This window comes from Cryptomeria japonica, chromosome 5 (assembly GCF_030272615.1).
Source record: "Cryptomeria japonica chromosome 5, Sugi_1.0, whole genome shotgun sequence".
Lineage (NCBI taxonomy): Eukaryota > Viridiplantae > Streptophyta > Pinopsida > Cupressales > Cupressaceae > Cryptomeria > Cryptomeria japonica.
In genome coordinates this window covers 572432230-572448972 of record NC_081409.1, presented here as the reverse complement: position 1 = coordinate 572448972, position 16743 = coordinate 572432230, and positions in this window count along the sequence as shown.

The window sequence follows — 16743 nt, the reverse complement described above, 5'->3', positions numbered from 1 at the left end:
GGAGCCAAAGGTTATATGCATTGGCTTGAACTCGAGGATTTTTGGGAAGATTGTTTAGATGGTGTTGAAGTGTACAAAAGAAGTTTCATGAGACTTTCTCTACAGTAGATTCATACTCTTGGTGTCTCTTTCAATGTCCTTGATGACATGATTGAGGATGAGGTCATTTTGGACCCAGAGTATCATACTCTTATCAATGTGGGCCCCACAGAAGTTGATTGGTCCAAAAAGGAGGTCTCAGACCTAATGGTTGACACAGCTCCAGTATTGAGAAGAACATCTGACTGGTTAAATGGCAAGTGGAAACAACATTTCAGCTCCTCACAAAGCTAAAGGTCATCATCCCATAGAGAGCAAGGGGTTTCCTCTTCCCCTGTTCTAGCATCAACAGCCAAATCTACAAATAAGTTATCAACCTGAGGTTCTTAGTCAGGTGGCGATGGGGAGAAGCCTGAAGACATTGTTGCTAGGCTAAAATCAACCTGTGAGTAGGATGACAAAGTTACACCGTCCAGAGGGAAAAATCCCCTTGTTGATTCCGAAGTTATTTACCAATAGATAATTGATGATCATTCTTTCTCTAATTTGCTTGAAATCCCCTCCTCTCCCATGCAAGATACCCCCAACACTGTCAATAAAGAATCAAGACTTGAAACAACCTCTATGACATGGCTGAAGATAGAGGTAGAGAACAAAAAGGAAATTGTCCACTCCTATTTCCAGTGAGATAGATACAATTGCACTACTGCTACATAGTTCTCGCAAGCCTAAAAAGGCTAAGAGAATGTCTTGAATCGTTTCTAATTATGAATCTATCCACCGGCTCTTACAGATCGTTGATCCTATTAAATATGTGAGTGCAAGTGATATAACAAAGAAGGATTATAAGATCAGTCATGTGGATATGGGACATTCTACTTTGGAAGGGGATGTTTACCATGTTGACTTTCCAGTCCATGTGTTGATTAAGGGGGCTCAAGAACAGAAGAAAAATAATCTGGAGCTACAATCCCAAGTGCAATCATTGAAGGATTTCATTTCATCTATCATAAATCCTACAACTGGGGAGGCTTCAAGTTCACATGGGCAAGGACTTGATCCGTGAAAAAGGTCAAAGGTAATTTAGGATATGCTAAAGTTGTTATTGAATGGATAGATGAAATGTATAGGATTGGTGTAGTTATATTACCAAGTTCAGGGTGTTATATGTGAATATTTGGAATAAAAGAAAGGAATTGTTAGTTGAGCTATAACAGTTTAGAAAAGAACATGGGAGCATATTTGTTCTTTCGAAGGAGGTTACCGAGCTCACTACATTAAACCCTGCCATTCTGATGACCAAAAATTAGTAGCACATCCTAAAGAAATTGATCTTACCTGGCGAGAAGCCTTGGAGTTGAAAGAAAGGATCTACTGTGACTATATCAGTGACATTGATGATGCCCTAAAATACTATTTGAATGATATGTTGAAAATAAAGAATAATCTTTGTGCTCTAGATGTTGATCTTATGGATATATTTGAGGAGAATGTATGAGAACTTGGTGAATGATGGGCCAATTCAAAGAGATTATCAGAAAAACATCAAGGACCCTCAAAATATTTATTTGGAATCTTCAAGGGATTGTGTCACTTATAGATGCACACTATAACCTTTGAAACTGAGATGGATGAAATGCACAAAAACATTGCCACTACTAACGGGTTGACTTCAAAATGGAGAACAAGATTGCGCATCATAGCAGTACCAGAGGATTTGAACTTGGAATCGATCATGAACAGGTACCATGAGTACAGACAAAGGCTTAAAGCTCAAGAGGTGGCATGTGCTGACTAGGAGGTGGAGATTGTTGGCGATAATGAACCGGAAGCTAAATAGGTGGGGGCAATTTCATAGTTTTGTTGTTTTAATTGCTTTTCTTGAATATTGACTTGGAATCCAAAAAGACTTATTTTAAAATAACGGTTGTCTTCAAGAAACCATTTCTATGAATGTTTTAAATAGCTAGACTTATTTTCATTTTAGGATATTTTGGGAAAACTTTGTTTTTCTCTTAAGAACAAAAACTTCTTTAAGCATATTTATGTTTATTGTTTTGAATATAGAAAATTTGTTGGTGCCTTCAGATATTTGTAATCTTTGAATTATGGCGTGTGAATGCTTTTATGTTCTTTTGAATGGTTATTAGTGGATGCATCTATATTTAAGGTGGTGAATGGTTTCAATTTTCTATTACTGCAAACAAATTGTCTTTGAATAGTATTTTGTAGCAACCTAGTTGTTTCAAAAATCTTGGAAAATCTAAAAATATATGTATTTTATGCATGCCTTTTCAAAGCTTTCTGGTTAAAAGCTCTTTCCTTAGTTCCTTTCTAGTTAAAAGTATTTCAATTAATTTCTATTCATTTAATATCATCAGAAGGTAGCTGCCACCTTGTAAAATAAGCAGAGCAACAATCAGCAATTAGTTTGTTTAGACTGGTTCAACTGTGGTTACATTTGTCACCTATGTGGGTGTGAGAATATAGAGTTAGGTGATAATTTCGTTAACCAACAGATTTTAAGACATGAAAGATGAAATTTATTCATTAATTTTGTTAATTACAATGTAAAATCTTTTTTAAAGTTTGAATTTAAATTATTAATTACAATTTATGGACTTATAAATAAGAATATAATATTATAAAGCAATAAAATAGTATGAAGGTTTGAGATCAAATAGTTAAAGTGTTTGGTTTTCATTGTGGAGACCCAAATTCAAATCCATAAAGTGACATCTAAGGTTGAATTCTAAGTAGGCTCTTGATCTTTGTGTTCATTATTTAGCTTCTAAATTTTTTTTCTAAATTGTTACCCTTAAAGAACTAAATATTGTATTTCTCATAAAAAGCTATGTTATTAATACCAACTAGTTTTAAAATATTTCAAAAAATAAAATAAAGTATATAAATCAAGATATAAAATTTAATAGTGAACTTCCAACATATTAGCTTGTTGACACTTGGATGTATTCAATCATTAAATGCCTCTTCAAATGTAACCCAATTCTTTCTAATTTTAGGTCAATCTCATTATAATCAATATGTTGATTATTACAAGCATTGCCTTATAAGATCAAGGCATAAATTTGTGATGTAATACTATGCAAATTATGCAAGAAAATCAACCAGTTGCAATTTGCAAATTACAACAATAATTAGAACTTAATAAATTTTTATCCTAGAATTTTATTGAGAGAAAGAAGAATTTTATGGTTATAAAACACCAAATCATTTGCATGTCTTTAGGTCAAGAAATTGCATTTCTTAAAATATGTTCAAAGTAGACTAACAAATTGAAGTAAAACACTAACTTAAAATGCACAATATCCTCCAAATCAGATATATTACTTCCTTTCCATAAAAAAATATAGCATCTCTAACAAAAACCACTTTATATTTTATTTAAAATGTATTTCGATCTTCTATAAAGGGGAAGAAAATTCAATTGTAAATATTTGAGTGTATAAATAAAAAGTATCTGTTGCACTTGAGGAGATCATTTATCACCTTATTTCTAAAAGAGTCATTTTAAAAGAGTGTTATATTTAGATGTTATCCAATTTATAGAAATGTATTTTTAGATCATTTCTCTCAGTAATGATTTTCATATTGGTATACATTTCTCCTCAATGTGTATCATACACTTTGTTTCAATATTTTCCTTATGCATGGGTTCATAGAAACAACCCAAGTGCGTCAAAAATTCTGACACTTTAAATGAGATATTTTGAATTTGCACAATATACTATTGATCCAACCAAAAAGTCCACCAAAAAAATATGAAAATTTTCCTTCCATCCAAGTGAGTGATAAAGTTATACGAACCTCACCCATGGGATGAAGCAAAAAATTACCAAAAAATTAGATGTTGTATGGGGTCAACCTTATGTGAACAAGTTTTCTTCCATTAATTAAAGTTTGTGGCATATTGAACACCTTTATGTTATTGTTAATGAATTTTTTGTTAGGCCATCCCCTCTCCCTTACATTTACAACCATTAAAGTTTGTCAAGAGATTTTGAGTGCAAATAAAAGCAATGTGTTGCAAATGAGATCCAATACAATGTCTATAAAAAATCATTGTCCAACAAAGCCACATGTTGTGGCCCTATCTCATCAATTGTCTCAATCAAATAGGAATAAAAAGTGTTTGTGTGACTACGTCAAATGCAACTTGAGATTTAAAGACATTCGTGTTACTCAAATGCCACAAATAAATTGATTATTTTTGGTACCTCCTATTCATCCACCTATCTAGTGTAACATATGCACCTTGTATTTAGCCTCTCGTTGTGATGCTCAACAAGTATGTTGCTTGCATCTTAAATTGTGTTTTAGCATATTAGTCTTTAAGCTTGGTATAAGGGGTTTTTGAATCCATAACCCACAAGTGCAATCACATCAATCATATTTTATAATATAAAGACCTAGTAACATTGAATGCGAAACCAAGATAATAAAAACACAACTCTTGCCTACTTGTGAAAAATCTTCTTCCACACTATGCTCTTCAAAACACTTGATATCCAACTATGATGTGAGACACATAGAAAGTATTCACATTGCACCCACTCATGTTAGATTTTTTTAAGTACAAGATGTAGAAATAGGTGTAGAAGTATACACAAAAAGCTAACATCCTTGTCCAAAAATCTTAGTTTAGTAGATAGCAATCTAAGAGTTGTTGTCCTTGTATTTTTTAATTTTTCTTTATGCATAGGCCTCAAGAGACATCAAATTTTGGTGAAGGACATCAACAAAGCATTTTTTGTTTGTAAAGGGTCAACACCCTAGTTTGTTTCTTTTATTAATTAAAAATAATAATTGCAAACCCTAACATCATTTCTTACTACCTTTGAATAATTTCATTTAAGCAAAAAATGCATGTACCACATTTAACTCTATAAAATATTAAATTTCATTTAGTCCAAATTACACACAAGTTTACAATTAATCCATGTCCAATCTCTTTCATGCAATATGATTAACTTAAATCACAAAAAATACATTAGAATAGTTATGATTATTTTAAGAATATTTTAGTGTACCTCAATCATAGCCCCTCAATAAAAATTTAGCTTAAAGTTACACTTAGAGCTCAATATTATAAATATAAAATAAAAATAATAAGTTGGGGCTTGGTTAGGGACTTGTGGTATGAAAGTTACAAGATTTAAAGTTTAGAATTTAAACTCCAATGTTAGGTTTAAGCATCCTAAATATTAGGGTTGTGTAAGGAAGTTAAGGTAGTGAAACAACTTCCTACATTAATCTTGAGAGGAGGGTAGTGCAAAAAAATTTCAGATGTTTATACAACAATTATAGAAACTTAACAAAAATAAACATAAATAGCATTCATACCTCAACACAGTGATTTATGTGGGGAAAACTCTTTTGAGATAGGAAAAAGAAAAAAAAAAAAAACCTCCAAAAGCCATCCAATATGTTACTTGAAAATCAACAACAAATTACAATACTCTTGAAAAGAAAGCTTCTTGAATAAGAGTATCACCAATGAAGATCCAGAGGCAACTCAACAACTATCACACTCTTAGAATACATCACAATACACAACCATAATACAATGCCCTCATTAAATATGATTACCTTCTAGGGCAAACAAAACACACATAATATTCATTATTAGATCTACGACCTAATGATAAATGGTCACGATTTACAATGATAAATTATACACAAAATCTAGCTTTTGGTGTGCCACCAAGGCATGCAGCCCTCAAACCCCCCAACCACGGGGGTGATCCCCTCGGGGCCTGCAAGGGGGGTACTCCCCCTTGCAACCCCCCACACTCATTTATCAACAATAGCCTTTTATTATTGCAAGGTTGAGACACCATTTTCCGAAAAGGTTTAAGGATTTAACTTTTTAGTTTATAAGCCTACACCATCAATGGCCTTCACCTTAAAGATAAAATTATAAATTTTATCTACTAAGAACTACTTTTCTTGATCTAAATTAAAATTAAAATTCAAGATGATTGCTCAAGACAAAAACAACTTTCTTTTTTTGTTAGATCTATGACCTAATGATAAACGGACCTCACGATTTACAATGATAAGTTATACACAAAATCTAGCTTTTGGGGTGTTGCCCTCAAACCCCCGCAAGGCGTGCGACCCTCAACACCCCCTCCTCCCCACCACAACAGGGGTGATACCCTCGGACCCCGCAAGGGGGGTACTCGCCCTTGCAACCCTCCACACTCATTTATCAACAATATCCTTTTATTATTGTAAGGTTGAGACACCATTTTCCTATGCTCACTATGGCTCTTAGCCTCCAAATTCAAGGAACATTGCTACTCATGGAGGTTAGTGATAACTCAATGATGAACAGATAGTACCAAACGGGTACTGAGAGGGGGGGGTGAATCAGTACAGACAAAAACACAATCCTAAAGTTGTTTTGTCAACAGACACTGTACATAGGCAGACAGACAGTAACTTCAGTCTTAAACAGAGTACAACTGGCAAAGCCTAGAATAACTGAGACAAGCATAAACCGATTGACACTTATCTTCTCATACAATCTAATACTTCATTTCCATTTCACCCTAGTGCATGAACAGGTAATCTATCATCAAAAGATATATAAACAACTACATCAACATGATTCAGCTTCAGACACAAATCACTCAAACCATCACATGAATAACACCACACATGACACACAGATTTTTCACGTGGAAACCCAACTGGGAAAAACCACGATGGGGATGAATACCCACAAGCTGTTTTTGAACTCTTTAGAAGTCCACTCTGTTAGGAGCCTTGTTCGGTTAAAGACTGATACAACAGGTTCTGTTAGGAACCGATCCTGTTAGGGATCACCCAGTTAAGGGATGGCTAGAATACCCGGTTAAGGGTTAAACCTTGTTAAAGGTTACCTTGTTAGAGCATTTCAAGAACTCAGTGGTTTTGAGTCACCCTGTTAAAGGATTTACAGTAAGTCGGTTAAAGCTACCCTGTTAAGGGATTTCCCAAGTGTTGAAGTGGTTAGAGATCAACAGGTATTACAATGATCTGGTAACAACACTCAATGTCAATGCAGATCCGCTTTAGCTCCTCTTCACCTTTTGCACTTACACTCTGCAGGTATCACTTTTCTTTTCTGGTCTGGCAAGAATCACGTATCCCTTCACTTGGATACACACACACAACTTTTTCCAACAACCTCAGAAAGAAACACAACATCGACCTTATAGGAAATAGATAGGTCAGTAGCATAAACCCTAAACCCTAAACCTATTAGGTTAAGCAATTCAAACGGTTCAATCCTGACCGTTGAGCACATTGCATTAAATGCAACGGTCTTGAACCAATCTCAAGACGTTCTTTATTGTTCGTTTTCCACCGATTTCATGGCGGCTAATAACCCATCACGTGTTATCACCGTTTACAAACTTCACACATTCCCAAGGTAGATAGGAACAATCTCCTTCATGCAGGATCCTTCACATGCACAAGGCTGAAATGGCAACACGATCTGTTCTTCGTTACAATGCTAACTCATCACACAAAGTCACCGATTGAGTCACATAGGCTTGAGGCACTTCAACCGAAAACACTGAAGTTGAGACTACCAACCAGTAGTCATACAAAGCTTCCATGTTCCGGTTCCCATAACCACATGTCGGTTCACCTTAAACAAACACATCGCTTCACTTTGGCACAAATGTCGGTTCACAGTGTTATACCGGTTCTCACATATATCGGTTCTCTCCTCTTCAACATATTGACATCAATGACAACATGCAATGTCATCATGTCCTCATACCGGTTCACATAATGCCAACAATCTCCCCCTTTGGCATTGATGGAAATATACAAAGATATCTCTCCGCTTCACATCTTCTCCCCCAATTTCTGCAGATATCTTCTTCACTTCACTTCTTCTCCCCTTTTGACAACAATGCCAAAGTGGAGGCACAAGCTTCCCTATTCCATTATGCTGCTCCCCCTAAGGAGTAGCATCCTTCAACACATCAATCCAAAAAAAATTTGACTATGCAATACCTGACTAATGTGGAGCATATACCTTTAGTTCACCTCTGGAAGGGGCAGCACCCCTAATTCACCTCTTAAGTACATAAATGTAGCCTTTGGGAGAGGCTTGGTGAATATGTCTGCTAACTACTCCTTACTAGAAACATGTTCCAGTGCAATCTCTTTGTTCTGAACCTTTTCCCTCAAGAAATGATACTTAAGCTCAAAGTGCTTGGTTCTAGAATGTAAAACCGAATTCTTGGAGATGTTAATTGCACTAGTATTGTCACAAAATATACTTACCAGTTCAGATACAGGAACTTTGAAGCCATTTAATACATACTTCATCCAAATTGTCTAAGTGCAGTTCATGAAAGCTACAACATACTCTGCTTCCGTTGTAGACTGAGAGATACAACTCTGCTTCTTACTCATCCATGAGACCAATCTACCACCAAGAAAGAATGCACCACTGGTTGTGCTTTTCCATTCATCCACATTACCTGCCCAATCAGCATCTGTGAATACTTTCAGAATGAAATCATTGTTGTATGGGTACCATAATCCATAGGCAATTGTTCCCTTTAGATACCTAAGAATCCGCTTGACTACAACCAAGTGGGATTCTCTTGGACTTTTCTGGAACCTTGTAGTAATGCCAACTGCATGTGCAATATTCGGTCTGCTATGCACTACATAATGCAACTTACCAATCATTGATCGGTATTCCTTCTCATCAACTAGTGCGGAATCATCCTCTTTTGACAATTTGCAACCGGCCACCATCGGTGTACCAACCGGTTTGCTATCTTCCATGCCAAAGGTCTTCAACACCTCTTTGACATACATGGACTGAGTGATAAAGATTTCATCTTTCATCTACTGAATCTGCAGTCCAATGAAGAACTTAATTTCCCCTATGAGTGACATCTCAAACTCTTTCTTCATCTCATCTGCAAACTCATGACTCATCTTGTCATCTCCACCAAAGATAATGTCATCAACAAATACCTCACAGATCAGGATCTGATCTTCTTCAGACTTCAAGTAGATATTGCTATCTTTGCTTGTTCTCTCAAATCTAATCTTCACAAGATGGGAGTGCAGGCATTCATACCATGCTCTAGGTGCCTTCTTTAGACCATATAAGGCTTTATGTAGCCTACATACCATGTCACTATCTTTAGATAGGGCAAACCCATCAGGTTGCTCTATATACACCTCCTCTTCAAGTACACCATTTAGGAATGCAGATTTTACATCCATTTGATATACTTTGAATCCTTTAAAAGTTGCATATGCAAGAAGCATACGAACTCCTTCCAATCTAGCTATAGGAGCAAAGGTTTCTCCATAGTCTTCTCCTTCTTCTTGGGCATATCCTTTGCACACCAGTCTGTCTTTGTTTCTAATCACTGTGCCATCCTCATTCAGCTTATTTCTAAAAACCCATTTGGTGCCAATGACATTTTTATGCTTCGGTCTGGGTACCAAAGACCATGTACCATTTTTCTCTATCTGGTCAAATTCCTCTTCCATTGCCTTGATCCATTCTTCATCTCTTATGTGCCTCTTTGAATGATTTAGGCTCAAATTCAGAGATCATACATGAGTTTTCTCTGACCTTTCTTCTTGTAAGAATTCCTACATCCTTATCTCCTATGATCTGCTTAGGATCATTTTTTAGCTTGACATACCGAGGAATGGTCTTGATAGATTCCTCTTTCTTTTCTTCTTCATCCTCATCTCCATGAGTATCAACATCTACATCTACCGGTGTAGGAACACTGTTACTAGTACTTGGTTGACTGACAACTAGTTTCCATAAGGTTACAACCAGTTCATTTACCGCTTGCTCACTGTCGGTTTCCTCAGTTTTCTCAAAGGTTTCATCAACTCTTACATTGATGCTTTCCATAATTCTCTAAGTCCTATTATTGAAACACTTGAGAGCTTTGCTCTTGGTGGAATACCCTAGGAATATTCCCTCATCACATTTCACATGAAATTTGCTCTGGTGTTCGCTCCTCTTGATGTAAAATTTTCTACCAAACACTCTAAAGTAGCTAACCACAGGTGTCTTACCGGTCCAATACTCATAAGGAGTTTTGTCCTTACCTTTCTTAATAAGTACCCGGTTCATTGTGTAGACTGCAGTGCTCACCACTTCTCTCCAAAAGGTGTGAGCTACCTTTCCTTGAATCAACATAGTTCTAGCTGCTTCAACCACAGTCTGATTATTCCTCTCTGCTAGGCCATTCTGTTGTGGAGTCCGGGGGGCAGACAGTTGCCTCTTGATGCCATGTTCTTCACAGAACTTGTTGAATTCACCAGAAGTGAATTCCCCTCCTTGATCAGTTCTCAAGCACTTGATCCTTTTGCCACTTTCCTTCTCCACTAATTCTTTGAAAGCTTTGAACTTTACAAAAGCTTCAAACTTATCTTTCAAGATTGTGACCCACATCATTCTTGAGCAGTCATCAATGAGAATCATGAAGTACCTATCACCTTGCACACTCCTAGTTTTCATAGGACCACACAAATCAGTATGCACAAGATCAAGCAAATTGTCAGCAGTGAAAGGTTTACCTTTAAAGGTTGAGGAAGACATTTTCCCCAATTGACACACTCTGCACAAGGTATTTTCCAGTTTTCTTAGCACCGGCAGCCCTCTAACTGCCTTGATCTTACTGGCCTTCACAATGTTATCAAAGTTTACATGACAAAGTCTCCTATGCCATATCCATCTATCATAAAATTTAGCCATAAGACATGTACTTATATTTGCATTCAGCTGAAATAGGTTACCTTTGGTCTGCATGCTGGTGGCCACCAATTCACTATTCTTTCCTTTGATTCTGCACACTCCATTCTTGAATTCCAGAGTGAGACCACTGTCATTCAACTGGGCAACACTCAGAAGGTTGTGTCTGAGACCATCAACCCAATACACATTGTCAGCACTACTCTTTCCATTTAGAGAGATGGACCCTCTGCCTTTGACCATACATGGTGCATCATTACCAGAGCGAACCACACCACCATCATACTCTTCCAAGGATAGAAACTTGCTCTGGTCACCAATCATATGGTGAGAACATCCACTGTCAATAATCCACTCATTGGAATTATCAAAGTGGGAGACAAGATCCTTCTTGTCTGACACATTTTCCTTGACAGAAACAAACACAATATCTTCATTTTCTTCATCTTTTGATTCCTCATCTGTGACACCTTCATCAAGTGCCACAAAATAGTTTCTCCGGTTTCCTTCTTTGAATTTCTTGAACCTTTCTGGTTTGTCCTTGTTGTCGCCATTAGGACAATTTACAACAATATGTCCTATCTAGTTACAAGAAAAGCATTTCAAAGGGAGATTACCTCTGTATTTGTCGGTTCCTTTAGGAAGTTTCCTGGCAAGAAGAGCTTCAAATGCCATCAGAATCTCCTCATCATCCATTTCTCTACTCTATCTTGGTTCACCACTAGTGCTATCTTCTTTTCCTTTTTTGGATGGTACAACAGAAGCTTTAAAAGTTGATTCAGTCTTTTGAGCACTGCCATCAAAACTATTTAGCTCATAGGCTGTCAACTTTGCAATGATGGAGTCTAGGGATACCTTAGTCTTGTCTATTGATCTCAACTCCTGAATAGCAGCAACCCTTATTGCATAGACCAGTAATAAGGATCTCAGGACTTTGCTTACCATGGTGGAATCTTCCATTTTACCACCTGCACTCTTGATATCTCCAACAACAGTTTTGATTCTTATTCCATGGTCTCACCTTCAACCATCCGCATGTCTTCAAACTTCCCTCTAAGGCTTTGTTCCTTAGCTTGTTTTACATGCTCATCATCGCCATAGATATTTTCAAGAGTATCCCATACCTCTTTGGGATTTACCTTATCTTTGACATCAATAAACTCAATGTCAGATAAACTACTAATTAGGGCTTCCATGACTTGCCCATTCTCCTGCATTTCTCTCTTTTGGTCATTGGTGAGAGTACCGGTAGGGGCAACATAGGCATTCTCAACATATCTCCAGTGTTGAGTACCCATGCTTCTGATGTATATCTTCATTCTGTCTTTCCATATACTAAAATTTTCTCTATTGAACTTTGGACCTTCCCTCTTCATCATTACACTGGGATCTTTACCTCAAGTGGTTAAGCTTATAACACAGAGGACCTGGAGGATGCTCTGATACCAATTGATAACTCAATGATGAATGGATAGTACCAAACCAGTACTGAGAGGGGGGGGGGGGGGGGGGGGGGTGTGAATCCGTACAGATAAAAACACAATCCTAAAACCGGTTTGTCAACAGACATTGTGCATAGGCAGACAAATAGTAACTCTGGTCTTAAAGAGAGTACAACCGGCAAAGCCCAGAATAACTCAGACAAGCATAAACTGGTTGACACTTATCTTATCATACAATCTAATACTTCATTTCCATTTCACCCTAGTGCATGAACAAGTAATCTATCATCAAAAGATATATAAACAGCTAGATCAATGTGATTCACCTTCAGACACAAATCACTCAAACCATCACATGAATAACACCACACATGACACACAAATTTTTCACATGGAAACCCAACTGGGAAAAACCACAGTGGGGATGAATACCCACAAGCTGTTTTTGAACTCTTTAGAAGTCTTCTCTGTTAGGAGCCTTGTTGATGCAAAGCATCCACACCCACACACACAAGCCCTACACCTTTTAGGAATATACTTCACATTGTTGAGGTTTCACAATGATTAAACACTTCCCCTTATGAAGGTTTTCCATAATATTCAATAAAACTCCACACATATTGCTCTTTCCTATGAACTCAATCATACCTTCTAGACCAACTAGGATAGGTTTCTTGGCATTGAGGACAGTCATAAACCAAGGGAGTTTAAGTTTGTTTGAAGGATACCATAAATTTCTACAGGGCCTTGAGACTTCCACACACCCTCTCAAAACTCATATCAACCCTTAATTATCAAACACCATGTACTCTAATCCAACCCGCAACATGTACAAAAGATTATTGTTAAACAAGAACTTACTGGCCTCTTTGACACATGTGCACTCAGAGATAAATAACTTTTTCAATTGGACATATTTGGAAGATCCCTCTGGTGGGACTCTAGAAAACTTACGTATGAAAAACATATAAAAAAATCAAAAATATCCAACGGTTAAATATTGAGATATTGACCCCATATCGGGACTGTATTTTCTTATGACAATCAAACCTTCCTAAGTTAGGTTTTCAGTCACTTTCATGCCTCAAACCACGTGCAAACCTATCATGGAACCCTAAAAAAATAATGGAATGATAATATACATAATATTACATGTATCCACCAATTTTTGTGGCTTGATCAACCAGGAACAAAAAGATATAGCATTATCTTTGTCTCAGTTTGCCTCAGTTCTGGGTTTTGACAATTTTTAGAAAACTTATTGTATCTTTGCCAAAACAATACCAAATGACATGAAACCTAAAGGAAATGAAAGGTAATTTAATATTATTAAACCCTCAAACCATGTTAATGAACCTTCAATGCATAACAATGGTGAAAAATAACAAATTGCAGACTGAATGTGAGGAAAGTTCAGGAAAAAAACACAGAATGTGCAAGGAAACCATTTACTATTATTGCCAAAAACTTCAATTTCAAAAATTACCTCTTTTGAGGAGTGTTTTCACCATATTTATAGAGTTATAAGGATTCCCAACCGACCAACCAACTATAACCACCCAAAACTAACCTTTTTGCAAATGTTGTCAAGCAACTTTGAAAAGTTGCATTGACATCATTTCTTGCTTTTTGACAAATTTTGGTTTATTGTACTTCTTGATCATCCAATACCCCAAATAGGTTAAATAACATGTTCTAACATTAAAAATGACACAAAATACTCCCCACAACCTTGATATTTCCATTTTGACTTGTTTTGACCACTAGGCCCTATGTGAGCAATTTGACAATTTTCAGGACATATGACTCAACTGACTCAACCTTTACATTTTATTGGCACTATTGGCCTTATTACATCATGTTGGGTCTAAATAGACCTTATTTGAACAAAACAAAAACAAACTAAATCATGCCCCACATATGGGCCCTTGAAAGGATGAGGTGCTCCTGCACCATACTCCCCTTGGAAAAGAACTCACGCCCCATGAGTATCCATCATGAAAGGGACCTTGAATCATTTGATATCCTGCAACAGAAAAAGGATAAGAACCTGCAATCCAATTCACACAATAAGGATCAAAAAAGAACTTTCCCATTGGTAGGCAACCGGTATGTGCATGTGTAGAAACTTAAACCGGTTGGCTTGGTTCATGGGGCTTCTCTAGAACACTCTGATTTGGATCACTTTTCATAATAGGTGTACTGATCTGAGTGGGTTTAGTAAGACACCAAATAGAACCAATCATTACCCCTACGCTATCCTTGTGGTCTACCTTCTCTTGTGTAGGTTTTGTTTCAATTTCCTTGGCTTGAACCAATGTCTTCTTACCAAACATCACAATCTTACCTTTGTCCTTAACATCCTCACTCATGGGCAACAATGTATATTGTACTCCATTCTTCTCAAGAGTATAAGTGTTCTCCCTACCATTGCAGAGTGTACGGTTGTCATATTGTCATGGTCTACCAAGTAAGATATGGCTACACTCCATGGGTAAAACATCACATAGAACACTTTCCTTGTATTCACCAACCTGAAAAACAACTCTTGCCTGCTCTTTAACGAACAAACTAATATCATCATTAACCCAAGATACTTTATATGGATTCTTATGAGGTATCCTCTCTAATTGCAATTTCTCAACCATTTCATTTGAAACCATATTATCACTTGAACCTGAATCAACAACCAAAGTACAAACTTTACCTTTGCACTTACACTTTGTCCTAAAGAGGTTTCTCCTTTGAATGGGTTCATGTCGTGTTTGTTAGGGTTTCAAGCAGATCCGAAGCAAATATGAACTAACAATTATATTCAGATTTAAATACAAAAGATAAAGAAATAAAACAGGACACAGATAACACAGAGATTTAACGTGGTTCACCCAGAATGGGTTACGTCCACCATACATGGTCGTCCAATCTTTCTTATTATCCAGCAAAAACAGTACATCAACCTTACAATGCCTTAAGCATTGCGACCGCTTATAACATGCATTTTTAGGGCAAAAACAAAGTCGACCTTTTTAGGGTTTTATTACAATGTCGGTTTTCATCAACAAAAAAACAGCAAAAAAAAATTTCTCAGGGGCTACCGCCCCCGAACCCCCGCAACGGGCTTCGCCCACTTTGGGGGCTGTCGGCCCAGCCCCAAACCCCCGCAAGGATACGTGCTAAGTGTACAGTACTTTGCTGATCAGTCGCCACATTTCAACAATCTCCCACTTGGAGACTGATCAAGCTCCACACCAAACAGTGTTGACGTCTTCAACAGGGACTTATTTATCATCAAACACTCACCAACTTCTCCCGTACACACAATTGCCTCTGGACTATCACTAACCTCTTCCTCTTGAGCATATGCAACCCTTCTAGAGGATGATGATGATGTTGCTCCCTTCTCAGGACATTTGAAAGAAGGATGCCCATACTCATTACAGTTGTAACATCTCCCTGAAAATTGGTTAAATAACATGATCTAACATTAAAAATGACACAAAATACTCCCCACAACCTTGATATTGCCATTTTGACTTGTTTTGACCACTAGGCCCTATGTGAGCAATTTGACAATTTTCAAGACATATGACTCGACTGACTCAACCTTTACATTTTATTGGCACTATTGGCCTTATTACATCATGTTGGGTCTAAATAGACCTTATTTGAACAAAACAAAAACAAACTAAATCATGCCCCACATATGGGCCCTTGAAAGGATGAGGTGCTCCTGCACCACTTGTCCGATTAAAGACTGATACAACAGGTTCTGTTAGGAACCGATCCTGTTAGGGATCACCCGGTTAAGGGATGGCTAGAATACCCGGTTAAGGGTTAAACCCTGTTAAAGGTTAACTTGTTAGAGGATTTCAAGAACTCAATGGTTTTGAGTCACCCTGTTAAAGGATTTACAGTAAGCCGGTTAAAACTAACCTGTTAAGGGATTTTCCAACTGTTGAAGTGGTTAGAGATCAACAGGTATTACAATGATCTAGTAACAACACTCAATGCCAATGCAGATCCACTTTAGCTCCTCTTCACCTTCTGCACTTACACTCTACAGGTATCACTTTTCTCTTCTGGTCTAGCAAGAATCACGTATCCCTTCACTTGGATACACACACAACTTTTGCCAACAACCTCAGAAAGAAACACAACATCGACCTTATAGGAAACAGATAGGTTGGTAGCATAAACCCTAAACTCTAAACCTGTTAGGTTAAGCAATTCAAACGGTTCAATCCTGACTGTTGAGCACATTGCATTAAATGCAACAGTCTTGAACCAATCTCAAGACATTCTCCATCGTTCGTTTTCCACCGATTTCATGGCAGCTAATAACCCATCACGCGTTATCACCATTTATAGACTTCGCACATTCCCGAGGTAGATAGGAACAATCTCCTTCATGTAAGATCCTTTACGCGCACAAGGCTGACATGGCAACATGATCTGTTCTTCGTTACAATGTTAACTCATCACACAAAG